The sequence below is a fragment of the Scyliorhinus torazame genome, chromosome 29, assembly GCF_047496885.1.
Source record: "Scyliorhinus torazame isolate Kashiwa2021f chromosome 29, sScyTor2.1, whole genome shotgun sequence".
Taxonomy (NCBI): domain Eukaryota; kingdom Metazoa; phylum Chordata; class Chondrichthyes; order Carcharhiniformes; family Scyliorhinidae; genus Scyliorhinus; species Scyliorhinus torazame.
The window spans coordinates 9218089-9244128 of record NC_092735.1 but is presented as its reverse complement, the minus strand read 5'-3'; the positions used below and the strand labels follow the sequence as shown (position 1 = coordinate 9244128).

Here is a 26040-nt window from a genome sequence, read left to right as displayed (position 1 = left end):
AGGTGAGAGCAGAACGTGAACTGAGGCCAAGTTAAAGAGCAGCTGAAGCTCGCCATGGCGGCTCTCCGAGAGAAAGGAATCATTGCAGAACAGCATCAGAAAATGAAGGTGGGTCGTCACCAGCTCATCCGACCCCCTCACTCCCCCTCAACCCCCACAGTCCCCCCTCATCCCCCTTACCCCCCTCTCCCCCCACACTCCCCATACCCCCCTCACCCCCCCCACACTCCCCCATACTCCCCTCACCCCCCACACTCCCCCCCTCACCCCCCACACTCCCCACTCCCCCCCATAATACCCCCCTCACCCCCCACACTCCCCACTCCCCCCCACACTCCCCCCTCCCCCCACACTCCCCACTCTCCCCCCCCCACATTCCCCCCTCCCCCCCACACTCCCCCACCCCTCCCCACACTCCCCCCCTCCCCCCCACACTCCCCACTCCCCCCCACACTCCCCCCTCCCCCCCTCACCCCCCATACCCCCTCACCCCCCACACTCCCACTCCCCCCCCAACACTCTCCACTCCCCCCACACTCCCCACTTCCTCCCCCACACTCCCCACTCCCCCCCACAGTCCCCACTCTCCCCCTCACCCACACACCCCACTCCCCCCCCCACACACCCCACTCCCCCCACACTCCCCACTCCCCCCCACAGTCCCAACTCTCCCCCCTCACCCCCACACCCCCACACCCCACCCATCCCCCCCACACTCCCACCCCCCCACACACCCCACTCCCCCACAGTCCCACTCCCCCCCCCACAGTCACCACTCTCCCCCCACACTCCCCACTCCCCCCCACACTCCCACTCCCCCCCACACACCCCACTCCCCCCCCACACTCCCCACTCCCCCCCCACAGTCCCCACTCTCCCCCCTCACCCCACACTCCCCCACTCTGCCCTCACACACCCCACTCCCACCCCCACAGTCCCACTCCCCCCCCCCCCACAGTCCCCACTCTCCCCCCTCACCCCACACTCCCTCACATGCCCTCACACACCCCACTCCCCCCCCACACTCCCCACTCCCCCCCACAGTCCCCACTCTCCCCCCCTCACCCCACACTCCCCCCACTCTGCCCTCACACCCCCTCCTCCCCCACAGTCCCCACTCCCCCCCCACAGTCCCCACTCTCCCCCACACTCCCAATCCCCCCCCAACGCCCGCCACTCTGCCCCACACAGCCCACTTACACACTCAACTCTCACCCCACCCCCCCCCACTCCCCCCCCCTCACCCCACACCCCCCACTCCATACCACCATCGCCACCCTGGCCCGAAACTCTGCCCCGATGCCCGGCTCTGGCGCCATGTCAGGATGGGCCTCCATTTTCCAATTGTCATCTTTGTTCTTCAATCTCTCCGTGGCCTCTCGCCCATCCCCATCCCATCCCCATCCCGATCCCATCCCCATCCCATCCCGATCCCATCCCCATCCCATCCCCATCCCATCCCCATCCCATCCCCATCCCATCCCCATCCCATCCCGATCCCATCCCGATCCCATCACGATCCCATCACGATCCCATCCCCAGCCCATCCCGATCCCATTCCCATCCCCATCCCATCCCCATTCCACCCCGATCCCATCCCCATCTCGATCCAATCCCCATCTCGATCCAATCCCCATCCCATCACGATCCATCCCCATCCCATCCCCATCCCATCCCCATCCCATCCCGATCCCATCACCATCCCATCCCCATCCCATCCCGATCCCATCCCGATCCCATCACGATCCCATCCCCAGCCCATCCCGATCCCATTCCCATCCCCATCCCATCCCCATTCCACCCCCGATCCCATCCCCATCCCATCCCCATCCCATCCCGATCCCATCACGATCCCATCCCCATCCCATCCCCATCCCATCACGATCCCATCCCGATCCCATCACGATCCCATCCCCAGCCCATCCCGATCCCATTCCCATCCCCATCCCATCCCCATTCCACCCCGATCCCATCCCCATCTCATCCCCATCCCATCCCCACCCCGATCCCATCCCCATCCCATCCCCATCCCATCCCCATCCCATCCCGATCCCATCCCGATCCCATCACGATCCCATCCCCAGCCCATCCCGATCCCATTCCCATCCCCATCCCATCCCCATTCCACCCCGATCCCATCCCCATCTCATCCCCATCCCATCCCCATCTCGATCCCGATCCCATCCCCATCCCATCCCCATCCCATCCCCATCCCGATCCCATCCCCCATCCCATCCCCATCCCATCCCGATCCCATCCCGATCCCATCCCCATCCCATCCCGATCCCATCACGATCCAATCCCCATCCCATCACGATCCCATCCCATCCCCATCACGATCCCATCCCGATCCCATCACGATCCCATCCCCAGCCCATCCCGATCCCATTCCCATCCCCATCCCATCCCCATCCCATCCCCATTCCACCCCCATCCCATCCCCATCTCATCCCCATCCCATCCCCATCTCGATCCCCATCCCATTCCCATCCCCATCCCATCCCCATTCCACCCCGATCTCATCCCCATCCCATCCCGATCTCGATCCCGATCCCATCCCCCATCCCATCCCATCCCATCCCATCCCATCCCCATCCCATCACGATCCCATCCCCATCCCATCCCATCCCCATCCCATCCCCATCCCATCTCCATCCCCATCCCCATCCCCATCCCCATCCCCATCCCATTCCCATCCCATCCCGATCTGTGTTCCCCCCTCCAGCCCCCCAACCCTCCCAGATCGCTCCACTCCTTCGATTCTGCGGAAGGGTGTGAGAGAGACGGGAGGACGTGAGATAGAGAGGGGGGGAGAGTGCTAGAGAGGTGGGGGTGAGCGCGAGAGTGAGAGGCAGGGTTTGTGCGAGATAGAGAGAGAGGGTAGAGCACGACATAGAGAGGGGGAGGTGAGCGCAATAGAGAGAGACGGGGAGGAGCGCGAGAGGAGAGACGGAGAGAGAGAGAGCTGGGTAGAGCGCGAGAGAGAGAGACGGGTAGAGAGAGAGAGAGAGAGACGGGGAGAGAGAGAGAGACGGGGAGAGAGACGGAGAGAGAGAGAGCTGGGTAGAGCGCGAGAGAGAGAACTGGAGAGCACGAGGGAGAGAGACGGGTAGAGTGAGAGAGAGAGAGGCGGGGAGAGAGAGAGAGAGAGACGGAGAGAAAGAGCTGGGTAGAGCGCGAGAGAGAGAACTGGGAGAGCAACGAGGGAGAGAGACGGGTAGAGTGAGAGAGAGAGAGACGGAGAGAGAGAGAGCTGGGTAGAGCGCGAGAGAGAACTGGGAGAGCACGAGGGAGAGAGACGGGTAGAGTGAGAGAGAAAGAGACGGGGAGAGAGAGAGAGAGACGGAGAGAGAGAGAGCTGGGTAGAGCGCGAGAGAGCGAACTGGGAGAGCACGAGGGAGAGAGACGGGTAGAGTGAGGAGAGAGAGACGGGGAGAGTGAGGGAGAGAGAGACGGGGAGAGAGCAAGTGAGAGATGGGGAGAGTGCAAGAGGAGAGATGGGTAGCGCGCGAGCGAGAGAGAGAAAGAGACGTGAGAGTGCGAGAGGGAGAGGGCAATGCAGATGGGGATGTACGTGGACAGGCGTGTGGAGAATGTGGGCTGATGTTTGAGAGCTGGGAGGGATAATGTGAGAGGCAGCGACAGTGTAGGATGAATCTATTCGTGCAAGGTGGGCTGCTGGTGGAGCTCCATGGCAGGGTGGGCTGCTGGTGGAGCTCCTTGGCAGGGTGGTCTGTTGGTGGAGCTCCGCGACAGGGTGGGCTGATGGTGGAGCTCCATGGCAGGTTGGGCTGCTGGTGGAGCTCCGTGGCAGGATGGGCCTCGGGTGGAGCTCCCTGCATGGTGGGCTGGTGGTGGAGCTCCATGGCATATTGGGCTGCTGGTGGAGCTCCGTGGTGGATGGGCTGCTGGTGGAGCTCCGTGGCAGGGTGGGCTGCTGGTGGAGCTCCGTGGCAGGGTGGACTGCTGGTGGAGCTCTCTGGCAGGGTGGGCCTCTGGTGCAGCTCCGTGGCAGGGTCAGCCTCTGGTGGAGCTCCGTGGCAGGCAGGGAGGGCTGCTGGTGGAGCTCCCTGCAGGGTGGGTGCTGGTGGAGCTCCGTGGCAGGGTAAGCCTCTGGTGGAGCTCCGTGGGCGGGTGGGCCTCTGGTGGTGCTCCGTGGCAGCGTGGGGCCTCGGGTGGAGCTCCGTGGCAGCGTTGGCCTCTGTGGAGTCCGTGTTAGATTAGCTTTGATTTTAAGGTTATGTCTCCTTGTGGGTTTTTTTGTTAAAACTATATTCATAAAATATCTGCGAGAGCATTACAAACATTTCAAAATGACCATCTCACAAAGTGCAATAACATTCAGCTTCTCTAACATACTTCATATTGTCCCTTTGCCCTTGATTCACTGCTGGCAGTGCTCCTGATCCTTTTTGCTGATCTACTCAATGAATTCCTTTGAAATCCTGAAAGTGGGGCAGCACGGTGGCGCAGTGGTTAGCAACTGGGACTGCGGCGCTGAGGACCCGGGTTCGAATCCCGGCCCTGGGTCACTGTCCGTGTGGAGTTTGCACATTCTCCCCGTGTCTGCGTGGGTTTCACCCCCACAACCCAATGATGTGCAGGGGAGGTGGGGTCAGCGAGGGATGTTGTGAACTTGGTCAAAAAGGAAAAGGAAGTATTCGCAAAGTCTTAAAAGGCTGAGAAAATAAGGAAAGTAGGATGGAACTTAAGCAAGGGGTCATGAAAAGTCCTTGGCTACAGGATTAAGGAGAATCCCAAGAAATGTTATACGTATTTAAAGAGCAAGAGGGTAGCCAGGGAAAGAGTTGGCCCACTCAATGACAGGGGAGGGAATGTTTGCGTGGAGTCAGAGAGGAAATGGGCGAGGTACTAAGTTAGTACTTTGCATCAGTATTCACCAAAGAGAAGGACTTGGTGGTGATGAGTTTGGGGAAGGATGTGTAGATGGTCTGGTCGAGTAGAAACACATTAAGGTGGCTAAGTCCCCAGGGCCTGATGGGATCTACCCGAGAATATTGAGGGGGGCGAGAGAGGAAATTGCTGAGGCCTCGACAGAAATCTTTGTATCCTCATTGGCTACAGGTGAGGTCCCAGATGATTTGGGAATAGCCAATGTTGTTCCTTTGTTTAAGAAGGGTAGCAAGGATAATCCAGGAAATGATAGGCCGGTGAGCCTTATGGTCAGTGGTAGGGAAATTATTGGAAAACATTCGTAGGAACAGGATTTACTCACCTTTGGAAACAAATGGACTTAGTGATGGACAGCATGGTTTTGTGAAGGGGAGGTCGTGTCTCGCTAACTTGATCGAGTTTTTTTGAGGAATTGACAACGTTGATAGATGAGGTAAGGCAGTCGATGTTGTCTACATGGACTTCAGTAAGGCCTTTGGCAAGGTGCCTCATGGCAGACTGGTACAGAAGGTGAAGTCACACGGGATCAGGGGTGAGCTGGCAAAATGGTTCCAGAACTAGCTAGGTCATAGAAGGGTAGTGGTGGAAGAGTGCTTTTCTGAATGGAGGGCTGTCACTAGCGGTGTTCCGCAGGGATCAGTGCTGGGACCTTTGCTGTTTGTAGTATATATAAATGATTTGGAGGAAATGTAACTGGTCTGATTAATAAGTTTGCAGACGACACAAAGATTGGTGGAATTGCGGATAGCGATGAGGACTGTCAGAGGATACAGCAGGATTTAGATCATTTGGAGACTTGGGCGGAGAGATGGCAGATGGAGTTTAATCCGGACAAATGTGAGGTAATGCATTTTGGAAGGTCTAATGCAGGTAGGGAATATACAGTGAATGGTAGAGCCCTCAAGTGTATTGAAAGTCAGAGAGATCTAGGTGTACAGGTCCACAGGTCACTGAAAGGGGCAACACAGGTGGAGAAGGTAGTCAAGAAGGCATACGGCATGCTTGCCTTCATTGACCGGGGCATTGAGTATAAAATTGGCAAGTCATGTTGCAGCTGTATAGAATCTTAGTTAGGCCACACTTGGAGTATTGTGTTCAATTCTGGTCGCCACACTACCAGAAGGATGTGGAGGCTTTGGAGAGGGTGCAGAAGAGATTTACCAGGATGTTGCCTGGTATAAGAACATAAGAACTAGGAGCAGGAGTAGGCCATCTGGCCCTCGAGCCTGCTCCGCCATTCAATGAGATCATGGCTGATCTTTTGTGGACTCAGCTCCACTTTCCGGCCCGAACACCATAACCCTTAATCCCTTTATTCTTCAAAAAACTATCTATCTTTATCTTAAAAACATTTAATGAAGGAGCCTCTACTGCTTCACTGGGCAAGGAATTCCATAGATTCACAACCCTTTGGGTGAAGAAGTTCCTCCTAAACTCAGTCCTAAATCTACTTCCCCTTATTTTGAGGCTACGTCCCCTAGTTCCTGCTTTCACCCGCCAGTGGAAACAACCTGCCCGCATCTATCCTATCTATTCCCTGCATAATTTTATATGTTTCTATAAGATCCCCCCTCATCCTTCTAAATTCCAACAAGTACAGTCCCAGTCTACTCAACCTCTCCTCGTAATCCAACCCCTTCAGCTCTGGGATTAACCTAGTGAATCTCCTCTGCACACCCTCCAGCGCCAGTACATCCTTTCTCAAGTAAGGAGACCAAACTGAACACAATACTCCAGGTGTGGCCTCACTAACACCTTATACAATTGCAGCATAACCTCCCTAGTCTAAACTCCATCCTCTAGCAATGAAGGACAAAATTCCATTTGCCTTCTTAATCACCTGTTGCACCTGAAAACCAACTTTCTGCGACTCATGCACGAGCACACCCAGGTCTCTCTGCCACAGCAGCATGTTTTAATATTTTATCATTTAAATAATAATCCCTTTTGCCGTTATTCTTACCTAAAATGGATAACCTCACATTTTTCAATATTGTATTCCATCTGCCAGACCCTAGCCCATTCACTTAGCCTGTCCAAATCCCTCTGCAGACTTCCAGTATCCTCTGCACTGTTTTGCTTGTACCACTTATCTTAGTGTCGTCTGCAACTTGGACACATTGCCCTTGTCCCGAACTCCAAATCATCTATGTAAATTGTGAACAGTTGTGGGCCCAACACTGATCCCTGAGGGACACCACTAGCTACTGATTGCCAACCAGAGAAACACCCATTAATCCCCACTCTTTGCTTTCTATTAATTAACCAATCCTCTATCCATGCTCCTACTTTCCCCTTAATGCCATGCATCTTTATCTTATGCAACAACCTTTTGTGTGGCACCTTGTCAAAGGCTTTCTGGAAATCCAGATATACCACATCCATTGGCTCCCCGTTATCTACCGCACTGTTAATGTCCTCAAAAAATTCCACTAAATTAGTTAGGCACGACCTGCCCTTTATGAACCCATGCTGCGTCTGTCCAATGGGACAATTTCCATCCAGATGCCTCGCTATTTCTTCCTTGATGATAGATTCCAGCATCTTCCCTACTACCGAAGTTAAGCTCACTGGCCTATAATTACCCACTTTCTGCCTACCTCCTTTTTTAAACAGTGGTGTCACGTTTGCTAATTTCCAATCCGCCGGGACCACCCCAGAGTCTAGTGAATTTTGGTAAATTATCACTAGTGCATTTGCAATTTCCCTAGCCATCTCTTTTAGCACTCTGGGATGCATTCCATCAGGACCAGGAGACTTGTCTACCTTTAGCCCCATTAGCTTGCCCATCACTACCTCCTTGGTGATATCAATCCTCTCAAGGTCCTCACCTGTCATAGCCTCATTTCCATCAGTCACTGGCATGTTATTTGTGTCTTCCACTGTGAAGACCGACCCAAAAAACCTGTTCAGTTCCTCAGCCATTTCCTCATCTCCCATTATTAAATCTCCCTTCTCATCCTCTAAAGGACCAATATTTACCTTAGCCACTCTTTTTTGTTTTATGTATTTGTAGAAGGTATGGAGGGCATTAGCTATGAGGAGAGGTTGGATAAACTCGGATTGTTCTCACTGGAACGACGGAGGTTGAGGGGTGACCTGACAGAGGTCTACAACATTATGAGGGGCATAGACAGAGTGGATAGTCAGAGGGTTTTCCTCAGGGTAGAGGGGTCAATTACTGGGGGGCATAGGTTTAAGGTGCGAGGGGCAAGGTTTAGAGTAGATGTACGAGGGAATTTGTTTTACACAGAGGGTAGTGGGTGCCTGGAACTCGCTGCCGGAGGAGGTGGTGGAAGCAGGTACGATAGTGACGTTTAAGGGGCATCTTGACAAATACATGAATAGGATGGGAATAGAGGGATACGGTCCCCGGAAGTGTCTAAGGTTTTAAGTTAGACGCATAGCATGGTTGGCACGTGCTTGGAGGGCCGAAGGGCCTGTTCCTATGACGTACTGTTCTTTGTTTGTCTCAAGCCACCGTTGAATGTTTATATATAGATATATACCATCTCTTATAAGAACGTAAGAAATAGGAGCAGGAGTTGGCTATTTGGTCCCTCGAACTTGCTTTGCCATTCAGTATGATCGTGGCAGTCTGATTGTGGGCTCAACTCCACTTCCCTGTCTGCCTTCCCATCAGCCTTTGCTCCATTGTTGGTCAAAAGCCTCCCTCACTCAGCCTTGAATATATTCAGTGACCCTGGGCGTCATTCTCCGACCCCCCCGCCGGGTTGGAGAATCGCCGGGGGCTGCCGTGAATCCTGCCCCGCCGGTTGCCGATATTCGGCGGGGGCGGGAATCGGGCCGTGCCGGTTGGCGGGCCCCCCGCTGGATTCTCCGGCCCGGATGGGCCGAAGTCCCGCCGATAAATTGCCTGTCCCGCCGGCGTGGATTAAACCACCTTTTGAACGGCGGGACAAGGCGGCGTGGGCGGGCTCCGGGGTCCTGGGGGGGGGGCGGGGCGATCTGGCCCCGGGGGGTGCCCCCACGGTGGCCTGGCCCGCGATCGGGGCCCACCGATCCGCGGGCGGGCCTGTGCCATGGGGGCACTCTTTCCCTTCCGCCTCCGCCACGGTCTCCACCATGGCGGAGGCGGAAGAGACTCCCTCCACTGCGCATGCGTGGGAAACTGTCAGCGGCCGGAGATGCCATTTCCACGCCAGCTGGCGGGGCAACAAAGGCCGTTTCCGCCAGCTGGCGGGGCGGAAATTCCTCCGGCGTCGGCCTAGCCCCTCAATGTTGGGGCTCGGCCCCCAAAGATGCGGAGCATTCCGCACCTTTGGGGCGGCGCGATGCCCGTCTGATTGGCGCCATTTTGGGCGCCAGTCGGCGGACATCGCGCCGTTTCCGGAGAATTTCGCCCCCTGTCTCCGCAGCTATCTGGGGGAGACGGTTCCAAACACTAACAACCCTTCGAGAGAAAATATTCCTCCTCGTCTCTGTTTGAAGTGGGAGTTGGTGGCACAGTGGTTAGCACTGCTGCCTCACAGTGCCAGGGACCCAGGTTCGATTCCAATCTCGGATGACTGTGTGGAGTTTGCACGTTCTCCCCGTGTCTGTGTGGGTTTCCTCCGGGTGCTCCGGTTTCCTCCCGCAGTCCAAAGATGTGCAGGGGAGGTGGATTGGCCGTGATAAATTGCCCCCAAGTGTCCAATGGTTGGGTGAGGGGTTACAGGGATAAGGTAGGGGATTGGGCCTAGGTAGGGTGACCTTTCGAAGGCCTGGTGCAGACGCGAAGGGCCGAATGGCCTCCTTCTGTACTGTAGGGGTTCTATGATCCCTTATTTTGAGGCTAGGCCCCCCCCCCCCGGGTTCTAGACTCGCCCGTGAGGGGAAACATCTTCTCAGCCCCCACCCAGTCAAACCCCCCTCAGAATCTGACGTGTTTCAATGAGATCAGCCCTCATTCTTCTGAACTTCAATGAGGCCCGACCTGCCCAATCTCAGAAAACAATCCCTTCCGCCCAGGATTCAGCTGAGTGAATCTTCTCTGAACTTCCCCCAGTGCAGTAAGGCGACCCAATCTCCCCCGAATCATTTAACCCAGAGTTCTGGTACCTAACGACGGGCTGGCCTTCAAGCCCTGGGAGCCATGTGTGGGTCGTGGGCAAGCATTTGGACAACCCCTAAACCACTTGAGCCAAGAGTCCTCGATGATGGGGCTGGGGAGAAGCGGGAAAGGTCTCCCTCAGCTATGGGGCCTAGTGTGTTACTGAGCCTAAAGCGAGATGGCATGGAAAACTTAGCCCCCCCTTCTTGTTTTCTTTCCCTCACAGACAACCCCCACCCCTGTCACGGCCACGGGGGAAGAGAAGTTCGATGCAATGCTCAAAGCCTTCAGCACAGATCCAAAGTGGTTGAACACCCTGTGATGAAGACAAGCCTTTTTCATTCTCCTTTTCGTTTTAAATAACTTGTCCCAATGTGGATAACTGCTGTGAAATTAAAGCTGAATATATATATATATAAATGTATACACACAGATTATCAATTTTAATAACTTGCTGCCTGTTGAACCCTGCTTCGGACGCCGAGATGTCGCCGTGGCAACGTCGGACTGCCATTGTCCGGTGTGTACGAGTCGCTGACTGTATTCGGCAGCAATTGCTACTTGTCGGAATGTTTCTGCGCCCCCTACACCTCCACTTACCCTCCATTTGGCTCCTTGGGGGGGGGGGGGGGGGGGAAGCTGGGGACAAGGGTTGCCAGCTGCCCCCGGATGTATTCCTGGAGCTTCCGTCCGGCTGACCCTCCCCCTCCCCTCACTTCCATCCATTGGTGTCACCGGGAACGGCAGCATTCCCTACGTTATTCTGGCCGTTCATCGATCTCCCAACATTTTTGTAATGAATCGAGCAAATTTTCTTTTTTAAAAAATAACAAATGACGTTTCTTCTCCTGAGACGCGCACGTGGCGAATGTCCTGGAGGCTGCTGGGACATACCGGCAGGATTGCAGCCCTGGTGGGGGGAGGGTTCTTTGAGCAGCCGTCCAGCAGTCCCATCACCCCACCCTCTCTCTGTAAGCATTGTGTTTCAAGAAAAACCATTTTCCTGAATGATTTTAAAAAGCGGTTCATTATTCCTCTCCTATGTTGTGTAAAACGAGGCGAGATGACTCGATGGGCCGAGTGGCCTAATTCTGCTGCTATGTCTTACGGTCTTGGGCGACACGGTGGTTGGGCTTTGGAGAATTGTTGATGTTATTTTGGTTGTGTGTAACTTGCCCCCTGTCGCTGTACGAAGTCCGATACTCCCACCAAGCCAGCGGAATGCGCGCAGCAACCTGGGAACCCCAGCCCCTGCCCCGCCATTCAACCTGATCGCTCAAGATCTGTCGCGTGAACTCCCTGGTTTCGTGATCACGGACACCGTTCTCCAGCGAGAACCGTTCGAAGACGTCACCTCCGCCACGCGCAGAGTCCGCCTGCCTTGCTGGTGTCCTGACGAGGGCGGGAGTCACGTACCGGGAAGGGCAGTGAGGAATTCTGCTTCACCTCGTTGTCCTGTCCTATTGCCTCAGCCCCTTTTCCGAGGAGCGGCATCCCATCGCAGGCACATCAGTCTCCACTACACCTTATCCAAATTCCCCTTTCGCATGGGGGGGGCGGTTAATTGACGACGAACCAAACCCACAAGCCCTCCGGTTGCCGAATCGCGCATTCTGCTGGTTTAGGAAAGAAACTACACCTGGTGGATGTCAACAGAAAGCCAGCAGGTTCTGGCCGCCGCGAGGGGCCCGCTTTTGTGTGAGTGGAGAATGTGCGAAAGCGGCAAGGGAAGACCAGTCCGTGTATCCCAAAGTAGGGGGGTGTGCGGCTGTTCAATTATTGTTAGTGCGCGAGATGCCAAACATGAGCAGACACCCCCCGCCATGTTTGAGCCACGGTGGCGCAGTGGTTAGCACTGCTGCCTCACGGCGCCGAGGTCCCAGGTTCGATCCCGGCTCTGGGTCACTGTCTGTGTGGAGTTTGCACATTCTCCCCGTGTTTGCGTGGGTTTCGCCCCCACAACCCAAAGATGTGCAGGCGAGGTGGATTGGCCACGCTAAATTGCCCCTTAATTGGAACAAATGAATTGGGCGCTCCAAATTTATTTTTTAAAATGTTTGAGCCAAAGCTACAGTGAAATCGACGTTGGCGCTAAGCTGCTCTCTGTTATTGCCAAGCAAGCCACTCCGTTTGAGGGCAATTGGGATTGGGCAGCAAACGCTGGCCTTACCAGTGACGTCCAAACCATTAAAGAAAAAATAACCTAAGTCCAGAGAGTTTAGCTCTATCTAGACCTGAGGAACCCCCAACTGTGGCAAGTTCAATTGGCCAAAGAGCGGAGTTGGGTAACTGCTTGTTTCGGTATTGTAGCGTAAGCATTGGAACCTCCAGTGTGGACTCCCCACTACCTCCCGTAATCAGCAAGCTTCAAGCTGTCAGGCCATCATCAGCAGGGTCCAGGTTCATTGGCAATCTTTCTGGCTCCCCCCCCCCGTCCTCCATATCTGACACTCTCTCAATTCTAATCTTCCAAACAGAGGCCTTGATGCCTCGGTAGTCCCAGATGAGTAGAAATCTCCTCCAATTAAATATTCAGCAGATCAAAGACTTTGGTCCCAGCCAAAAACTCCCATTTGCTAACTCAACCCCGTCCACCCACTTCCCCTGTGCTCACTAATGTGCGTGGCCTCCTGGTCCCACAAGCGTGCCTTCAAAACCCTCCCTGGCCTCGCCCTCTCGCGAGCTCTGTAATCTCCTCACAACCCTCCAAAATACCTTCTCCGCTCCAATTCTGGCCTCTTGCACGGTTGGCTCCAGCGGTCTGAGCCATAACTGGTGGAGTTCCCGATCCAAAGCTCTCCGTCTCTTGACCAGTGTCACGAGGCCTGCCCACGTCCTGTCGGCCTCTCGGCCTAAGCCACATGGCCACACAGCAACCAGGAGGCTCCCGTGCACCGCGCACCTTCATATATGGCTGGATGTAAACATTCTGTTTGGTAACAATTACCCACTCCCCCAGTGAGGCTTCTGGACACATGCGGAGCCTGGAGCTGGCTCCTGTTACCCCCTCTCTCCCTGAGCTCAGCTGAAGCCTACAAAATAGGTCAAGAAACCTGGCTCCTCCCTATTATTCTTCCATGGGAACTGGTGGCGAGGCCAGCATTTATTGCCCATCCCTAATTGCCCCTTGAGAAGGTGGTGGTGAGCGGCTTTGAACTGTTACAATTTGTAGGTGCACCCACTGTGCTGTTAGGGAGAAAATTCCAATATTTTGACCCAGCAACGGCCAATATATTTCCAGGCAGCACGGTAGCACAGTGGTTGGCACTGTTGCTTCACAGTTCCAGGGTCCCGGGTTCGGTTCCCGGCTTGGGTCACTGTCTGTGTGGAATCTGCACCTTCTCCCTGTGTCTGCGTGGGTTTCCTCCGGGTGCTCCGGTTTCCTCCCACAGTCCAAAGACATGCAGGTTAGGTGGATTGGACATTCTGAATTCTCCCTCTGTGTACCCGAACAGGCGCCGGAGTGTGGCGACTAGGGGATTTTCACAGTAACTTCATTGCTGTGCTAATGTAAGCCTACTTGTGACACTAATAAAGATTATTATGTGTGTTGGTGGTGGAGGGAGTGAATGTTTGTGGAAGGAGGAGCAATCAAGCGGGGCTGCTTTGTCCTGGATGGTGTCGAGCTTCTTGAGTGTTGTTGGAGCTGCGCTCATCCAGGCAAGTGGAGAGTATTCCATCACACTCCTGACTTGTGCCTTGTCGATGGTGGACAGGCATTGGGAGTCGAGTAGTGATTCCAGTCTTTGACCTGCTCTTGTAGCCACAGCATATGGCTAGTCTAATGCAGTTTATGGTCAATGGTAACCTCCAGGATGTTGATAGTGGGGCATTCAGCGGTGGCAATGCCGTTGAATGTCAAAGGGCGATGGTAGATTCTCTCTTGTCGGAGGTGGCCGTTGCCCGGCACTTGTGTGGCGCGAATGTAACTTGCCCCTTATCAGCCTGAGCCTCAATATTGTCCAGGTCTTGCTCCATATGAGCTCTCAGTGCTTCAGTATCTGAGGAGGCATGAGTGATCTTGAATGTGGTGCAATCATCAGCGAACATGCCCATCTTCTGATTGAGGGATGGCCATTGATGAGACGGCTTGAATTGGCAGGGCCGAGGACACTACCCCGAGGAACTCCTGCAGTGATGTCCCGGAGCCGAGACGATTGCCCTCCCAACGACCGCAACCATCTTCCTTTGTGCCGGGTATGACCCCCACCCCCCCCCAACCAGCGGAGAGTTTCCCCTCTGATTCCCGTTGACACCGGTTTTGCTGGGGCTCCTTGATGCCACACTTGGTAAAATGTGTCTCGAGGGCGGTCACTCTCGCCTCACCTCATTCATACCACGGGCGAACTTGCAAACCAGTACAAAATAAATGCTTTGCAGAGTGACGTAAAGTGACGGAGGAGGGGGGGGGGGGGGGGGGGGGGTGAGGCAGCTGTTATGTATCGAGGATGCCACTGTGTGATATGAAGTTATTGCAATATTCTAAAAGTCTTTTTCATTGTAGAATAGACTTATTAAATACATTTCTTAAATATGACAGATACAGTGTTTGAACCATTTGTGACTTTCATTGGTGGAGCTGAGCTGGCAAATGTAGAAGAGTTGTGGATTATTTTAGTGGAGTGAAACCGGGCTCTTTCCCAGGGGCTCTCTCGCCGCCGGCTCTCCAGATACTTGGGGCGAAGAACTGAAGAAATCTGAGTGGAGGGGGAAACAATCGCCCAGAATACCCCCATAGCTGGGAAGTGACCTCAGAGTGAACACACACGGGGCGAACGGGAGGATGCAAAAATACTAGTTTATTGACATGCATACTCCCCGAAGGGCCTCCTACACCCGGTCGGGGATTTTATACTATGTGGGCTCTCCTTGTTAAAGGGGCAGCCCCGCCTCGTTACCGGGGAGGTTCATACTCTGTGGAGGTCACGGGGAGGTCCACACTCTGTGACCTCCACGGAAGTTGTAACGCTCACCACCTTCGAATGTTCTGTAAACAAAACCATCCCAAACAGTCTCCGATGGAAGAGAGATCCAAGCTCCTCCCCATCCGTCAGCACAGAAGTGTTTCCTAATCCCTCGCTCCTCAGATGTGCGCCTATAATTCTTAGACTCTGGGCTGGATTCTTTGGCCACGCCCGCCACAAGATCGCCACGGGCGGGAGGGGGACCATTTGACCTCTGGGCGGGAATTTACAGTCGCCGGGCGGGCGGAGCCGAATAATCCCGCCCTCTGCCCCTTGGTGTTTGACAACAACGACCGTTGCTTGTCGAGACTTTCGGTGACAGGGATGTGCTGAGCCCACCCCATTGGTGGGTCGGCTGGGGATGGGGGGGGGGGGGGGGGGGGGGCTGGGCCCATACAACCCGTGGTGCCAAGTTCCCAGTGGGCAGTCAGTGGCATGCGCTGTGGCAATAGCGGTCCGTGCCCGGCCCCACGGCCCACCTAGCCACCCGCCGCTAATCCCCCCCCCCCCAGCCCTGGCAGACACCCCCCCCCCCCACCCAGCCAGCGGCACAATTGGCAGCAATGTTGGTCACTGTTTGTACCCCCCCCCCCCCCGCACACTCAGCAACCACGATGCCTGTTGCCCGATTTGATACATCACGAGCGAACCTCGCCCCAGTCGGCAGCTCTGCTCGGCAGTGCAGGAAGAGGTCCCAATCTCTGGACCTCCCACCTCGGCCTCTGCACCCCCCCCAGTGGCCAACTCACCAATTAGGGGGTCATCGAGCCCCCCCCCCCCCCGGCACCCCACCTCATAAGGGCAAGGCACCCCCGGCCCGATTCCCAGCACGGGCATTGACAACGGTGGCACTGCCAGGCTGCAGTGCCATGGTGCTCTGGTGGCATCGGGGGTGCCAGGATACCACCCTACCCAGAGTGCCCGACCACCCAAGGGCCCCTGATCGCCTGGGAGACCCCCACCCACCCAAGGGCCCCTGATCACCTGGGAGACCCCCCCCCCCCAAGTGCCAGTACGCCTGGTCCACAATGATGGAAACCGGTGCTAAATGGTGCGCGCTCGGGGTCTCCGCGGCGGGGCCGTTCGATCCAGGCGCTGGGTAGATCCGCGGCAGACATATTCAGGTGAGACTAACTACTCACTTGAAAATGCAAATCTGGATCCAGTGGGCGGGATCCAAATGGGGAAACCTCGCGATAGCTCGTTAGATCGTCCCAGGTTGGGCGCGACGCACCGCGCCCATCGCATCTTCCACCGAGGGCAAGGAACTCCACTGGAGAAAAATGGGTTCCTGACACGACCGGAACTGGACCCCTCTCGTATACCCTCCGGAACAGAGATGATGTCATCTGGAGGAGGCCTGTGGACCGATCCACCCGAATTGGAACCTGCGGAAATTTCCGATTCAACTGCACAAAGCGGGTAGTAAAGGCACCATACAAATGCACATCATTGTTGCTGCAAAATGTGTTCGAAAATTGGTAGAAAGACCAAACGAGAGAAGACAACTGCGTTGATGTCTTTCTCTAGAAGCGACAGCAGCAGCTGCGCTAACACGGCCTGAGTGCGTGCGGCCTAACATCGGTACCTGACTCACCGTGAGCAATGCCACAGGTGGTCTATGACGAACCCCAGCTCACCCGTTCCTGAGTTTGACGGTCAGGATCGCTCGCTGCATAAAGGAATGTGTGGGATATCCGATGTTGTTTCCTCTGGGGGAGGGGGGGGGGTCACAGTCTGAGGATGCAGGGTACACCATGTAGGACTGAGATGAGGGGAAACCTCTTCACTCAGAGGACAGTGGAATTCTCAAGGAGGCTAACACTGAATATATTTTAAGAAGGAAATTAATAAGATTTCTCGCCTCTTAAGATGTCAAGGGGTATGGGGAGAGCGTGGGGTGTGGCGTGGAGAGAGGACATGATTGCATTGAAAGGCGGAGCAGGCTCGAAGGGCCGAATGGTCCACTCCTATTTTCTCTACATTTCTACATCTTCTATTTGCACCAGCCCCGTCCGTGCGAGCGTGACTGATGACTCGCTCAGGAATTCTGCCACCAATGAGGACAGGCAGTGACTTAAACGCGATGGAATTTCCTGCTGGGGTGGGGCAATGTGGAATTTTCCAAAGCTTCCTTTTCCTTCTTGAATCGTTCAGTGAACGCTGGGCAGGAATTCTGGGCCTCAGCGAGAGTGGGAATGGGGCGCGCTGGCTTCCCAAACACCCTCCACTCTTTCCCCTCTCCCCCCCCCCCCCCCCCCCGCCCCCACAACCGACTCTCCTTCCCGGCATCAGCCATTCTGGCTGAGGTGGTTTTGGGGCCAACTCACCGGGTCGGGTGATTTGGATGGAATATCAAGAATGGCAGAGAATGACTAAATGGTTAATCAGAAGAAAGAAATTAGAGCATGAGAGGAAGCTAGCTAGATGTGCGAAAACCCGATGGCCAGGAGTTTTGACAAGTATTTAAATAGCAAAAGAGTAAAGTGGGCGTTGGTCCTCCAGAGAGTGAGAATGGGGAGTTAGTAAGGAAATGGTGGACGAAATTGACAGATATTTCGCTTCTGTCTTCACTATCGAGGATGCAAGAAATAGCTGTAAATTGGGAGGTGGGGTGGGGGAAGAGGAACTTGGTGAAGTTGCAATCATGAGGGAAGCGGTACTGAGAAAATCGATGGAGCTACAGGCTGCCAGATATCTGGGTCCTGGTGGACAAAGATGCCGATTCAGGCAGTAGATGCATTGGTGTCTATTTTCCAAAAGGTGCCAGATTCTGGAAAGGTTCCATCAGACAGGAAAATAGCAAATATAATCCGTCCATTCAAGAAGGGGGGGAGGCATCAAACCAGGAACTATAGGCCAGTTATCCTGACATCTGTCGTGGGAAAGGTATTAGTGGGCGGCACGGTAGCACACTGGTTAGCACTGTGGCATCACAGCGCCAGGGTCCCAGGTTCGATTCCCCACCGGGTCACTGTCTGTGCGGAGTCTGCACGTTCTCCCCGTGTGTGCATGGGTTTCCTCCGGGTGCTCCGGTTTCCTCCCACATGTCCAGAATTGGACATTCTGAATTCTCCCTCAGCGTACCCGAACAGGTGCCGGAGTGTGGCGACTAGGGGATTAACATTGCAGTGCTAATGTAAGCTTACTTGTGACAATAATAAAGATTATTATTACTATTCAAATCAATCATGAAAGAAGTTATAGCTGAGAACTTAGACAAGCTCAAGGTACTTGGTAAGAGTCAGCATGGTTTTATGATAAGGAATTCACGTTTAACCAATTTATTAGAGCTCTTTGGAGGAATAACATGCTATGGACAGAGGGAGCCTGTCGACAAAGACAAGAACAACAAACAAAGAAATGTACAGCACAGGAACAGGCCCTTCGGCCCTCCAAGCCCGTGCCGACCATGCTGCCCGACTAAACTACAATCTTCTACACTTCCTGGGTCCCTATCCCTCTATTCCCATCCTATTCATGTATTTGTCAAGATGCCCCTTAAATGTCACTATTGTCCCTGCTTCCACCACCTCCTCCGGTAGCGAGTTCCAGGCACCCACTACCCTCTGCGTAAAAAACTTGCCTCGTACATCTACTCTAAACCTTGCCCCTCGCACCTTAAACCTATGCCCCCTAGTAATTGACCCCTCTACCCTGGGGAAAAGCCTTTGACTATCCACTCTGTCTATGCCCCTCATAATTTTGTAGACGTCTATCAGGTCGCCCCTCAACCTCTGTCGTTCCAGTGAGAACAAACCTAACTAAGGTTCTATACAGCTGCAACATGACTTGCCAATTCTTATACTCAATGCCCCGGCCAATGAAGGCAAGCACCTTCTTGACGACCTTCTCCACCTGCGTTACCACTTTCAGTGATCTGTGGACCTGTACACCCAGATCCCTCTGCCTGTCTATATTCCTAAGGGTTCTGCCATTTACTGTATATTTCCCACCTGTATTAAACCTTTCAAACTGCATTGCCTCACATTTGTCCGGATTAAACTCCACCTGCCATCTGTCCATACTGACTTGGATTTCCAGAAAGCATTTGATAAAGTGTCACGTCAAATGTGAAAAGTAAATGCTCACTGTGGAGAGCGACTTGCGTGACATTTAACACTGCTGCCCCACAGAGCCAGGGACCCGGGTTCGATTCCGGCCTTGGGTCTGTGCGGAGTCTGCACGTCCTCCCCGTGACTGCGGGCGTTTCCTCCGGGTGCTCCGGTTTCCTCCCACAGTCCAAAGATGTGCAGGTTAGGTGGGGTTACGGGGATAGGGCGGGGGGAGTGGGCCTAGGTACGGTGCTTGTTCAGAGGGTCTGTGCAGTGTTGATGGGCCGAATGGCCTCCTTCTGCACTGTAGGGATTCTATTCTAATTCTACTGTCTTCTTCCTCCACTAAAACTTGGCATTAAGAAACGCTTGTGAATGAAGTCAACCGATCTTTCAGGCGCACAACTGCATAACATCGAGTCGCCTGTCTTCACAGCTGCGAACGGCCAGTATATTAATGACCCTCCTCATCGCAACCTCACCTGCTTCACATTCGCCGCAATGGCGATGCTGCCGCCAAGATGGAACTGTATGCGTCTCCGCCCAGTGTCCTAGTGTGGCTGAGATCTTTTATAAATTTAGAGTACCCAATTCATTTTTCCAATTAAGGGGCAATTTAGTGCGGCCAATCCACCTACCCTGCACATCTTTTGGGTTGTGGGGGTGAAACCCACGCAGACACGGAGAGAATGTGCAAACTCCACACGGATAGTGACCCAGAGCCGGGATCGAACCTGGGACCTCGGCGCCGTGAGGCAGCAGTGCTAACCGCTGCGCCACCGTGCCATCCATTTGTCTGGGACAGCTGATGGAGATCCTATACCTCGGGAAAGGTAAGTACATCGTGAGGGGGGCAATTGATGGGTTTTACTGAAGATGGCAGCCGCGTATTGTTAATTGCAAGGATTTGGTCACCGTTAGTTGCTATGGGGGAGAGGAGGAAAGGGGGAGGGGTGGGGCTGTGCATGGGGTTAGTTTATGTTTTGGGAAGTTTAAATGTGCCTATGTGTGTTATTCTTTTCTGTTATTTTTGTATTGTATATAAATAAAAATATATATAGGGGATTCTGGCAGGGGTTTGCGGATGTCATGTCCACGGTGTTAAAAACAAGGGTGGCGCCGAGTCCAGAGGGGGCGATTTTCGGGGTGTCGGAAGACCCGGGAATCCAGGAGGAGAAAGAGGCAGACGTTCTGGCCTTTGCTTCCCTGGTACCCCGGAGACGGATATTATTAGCTTGGAGGGACTCAAAGCTCCCGAAGTCGGAGACCTGGCTATCGGACATGGCTCGCTTTCTCTGTCTGGAGAAAATCAAGTTCGCCTTGAGAGGGTCACTGTTAGGGTTCGCCCGGAGGTGGCAACCGTTCGTCGACTTCTTCGCGGAAAATTAATCGTCAGCAGAAGGGGGGCGGGGTTAGTTTAGCTTAGAGTAGGGGGTTAATAAAGGTGGGGCCTGTAAGGAAGGGAGACGGCTTTTGCACTATGTTTATAGTTTCATGTACATTGTTTATTTTGTTGTTGTTATAGTTTCAAAAAATACCTCAATAAAATGTTTATTTAAAAAAATATGAATAAAAATAATTTTTTTTAAAAGATGGAACTGGAAACCAGAGCCTTCTTATTGGTCAGTTTATCTCCAAATAATCCTAATTCCGAGGCGTTAACAATTTCTATCCAGACTGACTCAGGCTGATTGGAAAAGCAATGACCAATGAAGAATAATAGCGGCGGGGAACTCACTGGCAGATCCAGCGGGAAACGCACAGCAAAACCCGCCACAAATAACACTTCACTTAACGTTTAGTCTTTCACGGGATGTGACCCGCTCTGGCTAGGTCAGCATTTATTGCCCATCCCTAATTGCCCCTTGATGTGATGAGTTACCTTCTTGCATCACCGCAGCCCACGAGGTGTAGGTACACCCACTGTGCTATTAGGGAGGGTGTTCCAGGGTTTTGACCCAGAGACAGTGAAGGAGCGGCCGATATATTTCTGCGCCAACCTTTGACCCTCCCCCTCACACCGTTTAGGGGTCCAGAATTGAGAACCATAGTCACAGTGGGATAAAACTTTTATATAGAATGAGCAAACCCTGAGGCCGCAGCCGCCACGCGAGCACCCCGACCGGCGATAGGCGGTTAGAGCCACGCCGTCGGGAACTCGGCCGGTCGGGAGCGGAGGATCTCTGGGCCGGCCTCTGGCAATGGGCCCCCAGAGGGACGGAGTACTCCGCGATCACGCCGATTCTCGGGGCCTGGAGAATCGCCGGACCGGCGACGGGCCCGATTTTTGGCGTGAAATTGAATTCTCCTACCCCCACGCCGAATGCAATTTCCGCACGGGGCTGCGGAGAATCCAGTCCCTTGCCGTTTGTATCCCTCCCGTTAGAAAGCCCATCGAAAGTTCAGGTTTCGGGATGAAACCTTTTACAGCCATATTACACACAACTATTCATACTGGGCAACCATCTCTGCTTCTTTGAACCAGGTGTTATGGGCCAGGGTTTAGAGAACCCCAAAGTGTAGCATGGAGTTCTCCTGACCCACAACTTTTAATAGATTGTGGTATGGGGAGCACACGGCCCACTCTACAGGTGTGGGACAGCAGAAATGGACGAGTATTTTTTTAAACAAAACAATGTTTATTCCATGAACTCGTTACCCTTTTTAAAACAAACAATGAATATCTTAGCAACCATTAATTCAAATACAACCCCCAAAGAATACAACACCAAGTAACCCTTTTAAGCTGTTCTTTTAACATCCAAAAGACTTAACAAACCTCTAAACAGAAGCACATCAGGTTTACGTTCAATACTGAAAACATTTATAATTTTGAATTCACCAAATGATTAAGATAGTCTTTGGATGGCAGACTTCAGATGCAGCGCACTGAAAAACACAGACACACCCAAGCTTTTTCTCAAAGTGAAACTAAAAAGCAGGACCAGAGCTCAGCTCCACCCACACTCTGACATCACTGCAGTAACATGAGCAGCCAACCATTTCTTAAAGCGACATTCTCATGACACAGGCCATAGACAACATCCGTTCAGCAACATCAAGAAGACTCGAACCCCACAAGCACCACAAACAACAATCCCACGCACAAATAAGAATATCCTGAACAAACAGTGACATATTCTCTTGATGCACAACTCACGGTTCCGGTTTTGAGTCTGCGCTTGCGCACGCCGGCGGCCTCCAGCGGTCGCGCCGAGCGCCATGGCGGACTCGGGCCACGGAGGCAGATGAGAAATGTATACCCCCCGATCGGCCGCGCGCCCTTGCATCAGCCCACCCTGAGCTGTCCCCCGGCTGCCTATAAGCCCCCCCCCCCGCCCCCCGGGTGTCCGATCCCCCCTTCCCGCACCAGGGCAGCCGCCGCGCGAGCGTCCCGATCAGCGAGCCCGACCCATCACACGCTTCCCCGTGTGAGATTGCGACCCCTGGAGGAGGATCCACTCGACACTTCTGACTGAAGTTTGTTTCAGTCTTGTCTTTTGCGCTGCACCCCCCCCCCCCCCGCCCCCCCCCCACCCCGCAACTCACCCATTGATGACGGAGATATTCGTGTAGACTCCTCCTCCACTGAGTTGTTTAACTGTCCGCCGACATTGACGACTGGATGTGGCAGGACTGCAGATCTGACACGTCCATCGTGGGACCCCTTAGCTCTGTCTGTTACGTGCGGCCTCAGCTGTTTAGTCCGCGGGGTGATGTAGTGTCGCCACTTTCAGTTACACTTGTGGCTGCGCCTGGCGTGTTCTCCTGAATTCAGTCAGGGTTGATCCCCTGGCTTGATGGGAATGGTCGAGTGGGGTAGGACATACCCAGGGACGGTGATGGATAAGTCCAGGGTATTGGCAATCGGATAGGATTTAGTATCAGGCTGTTGCTCTCCTGATTTTAGTACAAGTCCTCTGTGGAGGGCTTGGTGCACATTTGTTGTTTCCAGTGTCTAGGTTGATGCTGGGCAGTCAGTCCACTTTTATTCTTCTTCCCCTTTTCTACAGTGGCTCAATACAGCTGAGTGTCTTTGTGGTCATTTCGGAGGGGCAGTTTAAGAGTGTGGTGGGTCTGGAGTCACATGTAGGCCAGGCCAGGTAAGGATGGCAGATTTCCTTCCCGAAAGGGCATTAGTGAACCGGATTTGACAATCTGGCAGCCTTAACCAAGATTTATTTAATTTGTAATATTTAAAGTTGCTCAGTTGCCACGGTGGGATTTGAGCTGATATCACTGGGGCGTCTGTCCAAATCTGTGTGTCCCTCGTCCAGTCCGCTCCAATCCCCCTCGGGGGCGAGTAAACGGCTTTCACAGGGACGTGATGAGTGATTTAAGTTGGGGAGGAAGGGAGAGAGAGAGAGAGAGAGACGGGCAAGTTAAACTAGTCAGAATGAGCAAGTTCAGAAGGTTAGACCACACGTTGAATACTGTGAACTATTTTGGTCCCCTTATCTAAGGAAAGATATACCAGCATTGGGGGCAGTCCCAAGAAGGTTCGCGGGATTGATCCCGGATTTGGAGGGATTTTCTTATGAGGAGAGGTTGAGTGGGTTGGGTCTGTGCTCATTGGAGTTTAGAAGAACGAGAGGCGGCCTTATTGAGACATATCGGATTCTCTGGGGGTTTGACAGGGTCGATGCTGAGAGGTTGTCTCCCCTTTTGGGAGAGTCTCGGACCAGAGGGCAGAATCTCAGAGTCAGGGAGTCACATATTTAAAACAGAGATGAGGAGCAATTTCTTCTCTCAGAGGGTAGTGAATAGAACATCGAACCGTACAGCACAGAACCGGCCCTTCGGCCCTCGATCTTGTGCCGAGCTTTGTCCGAAACCAAGATCAAGCTATCCCACTCCCTGTCATTCTGGTGTGCTCCATGTGCCGATCCAATAACCGCTTGAAAGTTCCTAAAGTGTCCGACTCCACTATCACAGCAGGCAGTCCATTCCACACCCTCACCACTCTCTGAGTAAAGAACCTTCCTCGGGCATCCCTCCCATGTCTCCCACCCCGAACCTTATAGTTATGCCCCCTTGTAACAGCTACATCCACCCGAGGAAATAGTCGCTGAATCTGTGGAAGTCTTTACCGCAGAGAACAGTAGAGGCTGGGTCGCTATTTATATTCAAAGCTGAGATAGACAGATTTTTAATCAGTCAGGGAACCGAGGGTTGTGGGGAGAAGGCGGGAAAGTGGAGTTGAGGATTATCACATCAGATCAGTCATGGTGGTGAATCTGTGGAACTCTTTGCCGCAGAAGGCTGTGGAGGCCAAATCACTGAGTGTCTTTAAGACAGAGATAGATAGGTTCTTGATTAATAAGGGTGTCAGGGGTTATGGGGAGAAGGCAGGAGAATGGGGATGAGAAAAATATATGAGGTTGAATGGGGGAGTCGATGGGCCGAGTGGCCTAATTCTGCTCCTATGTCTTATGATCACAGTCAATGGCGGAACAGACGTGATGGGCCAAACAGCTCACTTCTGCTCCTGTGTCTAATGGTGAAATGCAATGGTTTGCATTTATATAGTCCCTCAAATCTTATAAAACGTCCAGGAGGCAATTCCAGGAGCGTTTCCAAATAAAATCTGACATTAAAGCCACAGGGGGGAAACTTGGTTGAAGGGGGAGGATGTAGAGAATTCCTCAAAGTGGGAGAGAATCATAGAATTTACAGTGCAGAAGGAGGCCATTCGGCCCATCGAGTCTGCATCGGCTCTGAGAAAGAGCACCCCACTCAAGCCCACACCGCCACCCTATCCCCGTAACCCAGTAACCCCACCTAACCTTTTTGGACACTAAGGGCCAATTTATCACGGCCAATCCACCTAACCTGCACGTCTTTGGACTGTGGGAGGAAACCGGAGCACCCGGAGGAAACCCACGCACACACGGGGAGGACGTGCAGACTCCGCACAGACAGTGGCCCAAGCCGGGAATCGAACCTCGGACCCTGGAGCTGTGAAGCAACTGTGCTAACCACTGTGCCGCTGTCCTGCCCATTTCTGCCTGGGTCGAGGCAGTGACATTCGGGGAGCTAATTCCAAAGGATTGGGCATTGGCGCCGACGGGCACGGCCAGCAGTGTTGGCGCAATGAAAATCGCAGATGCTCAATAGGCCCGAATTGCAGGAGCGCAGGCATCTCAGAGGGTTGGGGGCCTTGGAGGAGATTCCCAGTGTTGCTAACTTTTGGTTGGTTCAATTGGCTCTGTTTTATAACCTTTGCTCTCGAGTCGCCAGGTATCTTTATGATACCCCCACGAGGTTCAAGTTCAAGTAATGATCAATAACTCAATACACCGATTAGTAAGATTCAAATCAAAGCACATTTATTATACACAGTAATCGCTACTCGTGCATAAATTCTACGTCTAAGCTACTTCTACAACTAACAGGCCTATACTTAGCTTCGGACTGGTCAGGGGAACAAATGGCCTTTTGTTCGGGTTCTGAGTCTGCAGGATTCAAAAGCTGGTATGGACTGGTAGCTAGGAGCACCTATCTCGTAGCGAGCATTGACTTAAGACTTACGGTCTCTTGGCGGCAGCTGAACCGGTCACTGTCAAGGGTTGGATCGCGTTGCTGAGTGACCTGGTCAAGAAGGACGATTTGAACTTGGGGGCTTAACTTTATAGTCCCCAGGGGCTTCCCGCCTTTCGGGGCGGACCCTGTACCTGGTTCTAGGTGATTGGACTTTGTTCCAATCGCTTTGTTCGATTTCTCCAATACTGGAGCGGTTCCCTGATCGATGGGCGGTCTTGAGGTGTCCGTTAACCTCTTTTGTGTTGGCTCCTGCTGGCGCCAGGGAGTCTGGCTTAGCTTTGTTTGTCCCAAATGTTGCGATTGTTCCCGGGGATCGCTTATTAGTATGTAGATGGCTGCTACATTATTATGCAGATGGCTGCTTGTATCGATGCTGTCTGGGCTTTTGCAGAGTTTAATACACAGTAACTTGCGCCTAGTGGTTTCTGCCTGTGTTGGCTGAATTTCCCTTCAGCCTTTGCTGTTCGTCCATTTTAAATCGGGACTTGGCCAACCCAGGTGGCTACAGACC

The 26040-nt window shown here is 53.5% G+C and overlaps 1 protein-coding gene across 3 annotated transcripts in view; it reads left to right on the top strand.

Annotated features, from left to right (window-relative positions):
• LOC140403843 (uncharacterized) overlaps positions 1-14504 on the top strand; it is a 349170-nt gene extending 334666 nt beyond the window's left edge. For all 3 annotated transcript variants that reach the window (XM_072492027.1, XM_072492026.1, XM_072492028.1), the window contains one exon: positions 10194-14504. The gene's annotated coding sequence lies outside the window, so the exon portion shown is untranslated. The remainder of the gene's footprint in view (positions 1-10193) is intronic.
• The last annotated feature ends 11536 nt before the right edge of the window (positions 14505-26040 follow it).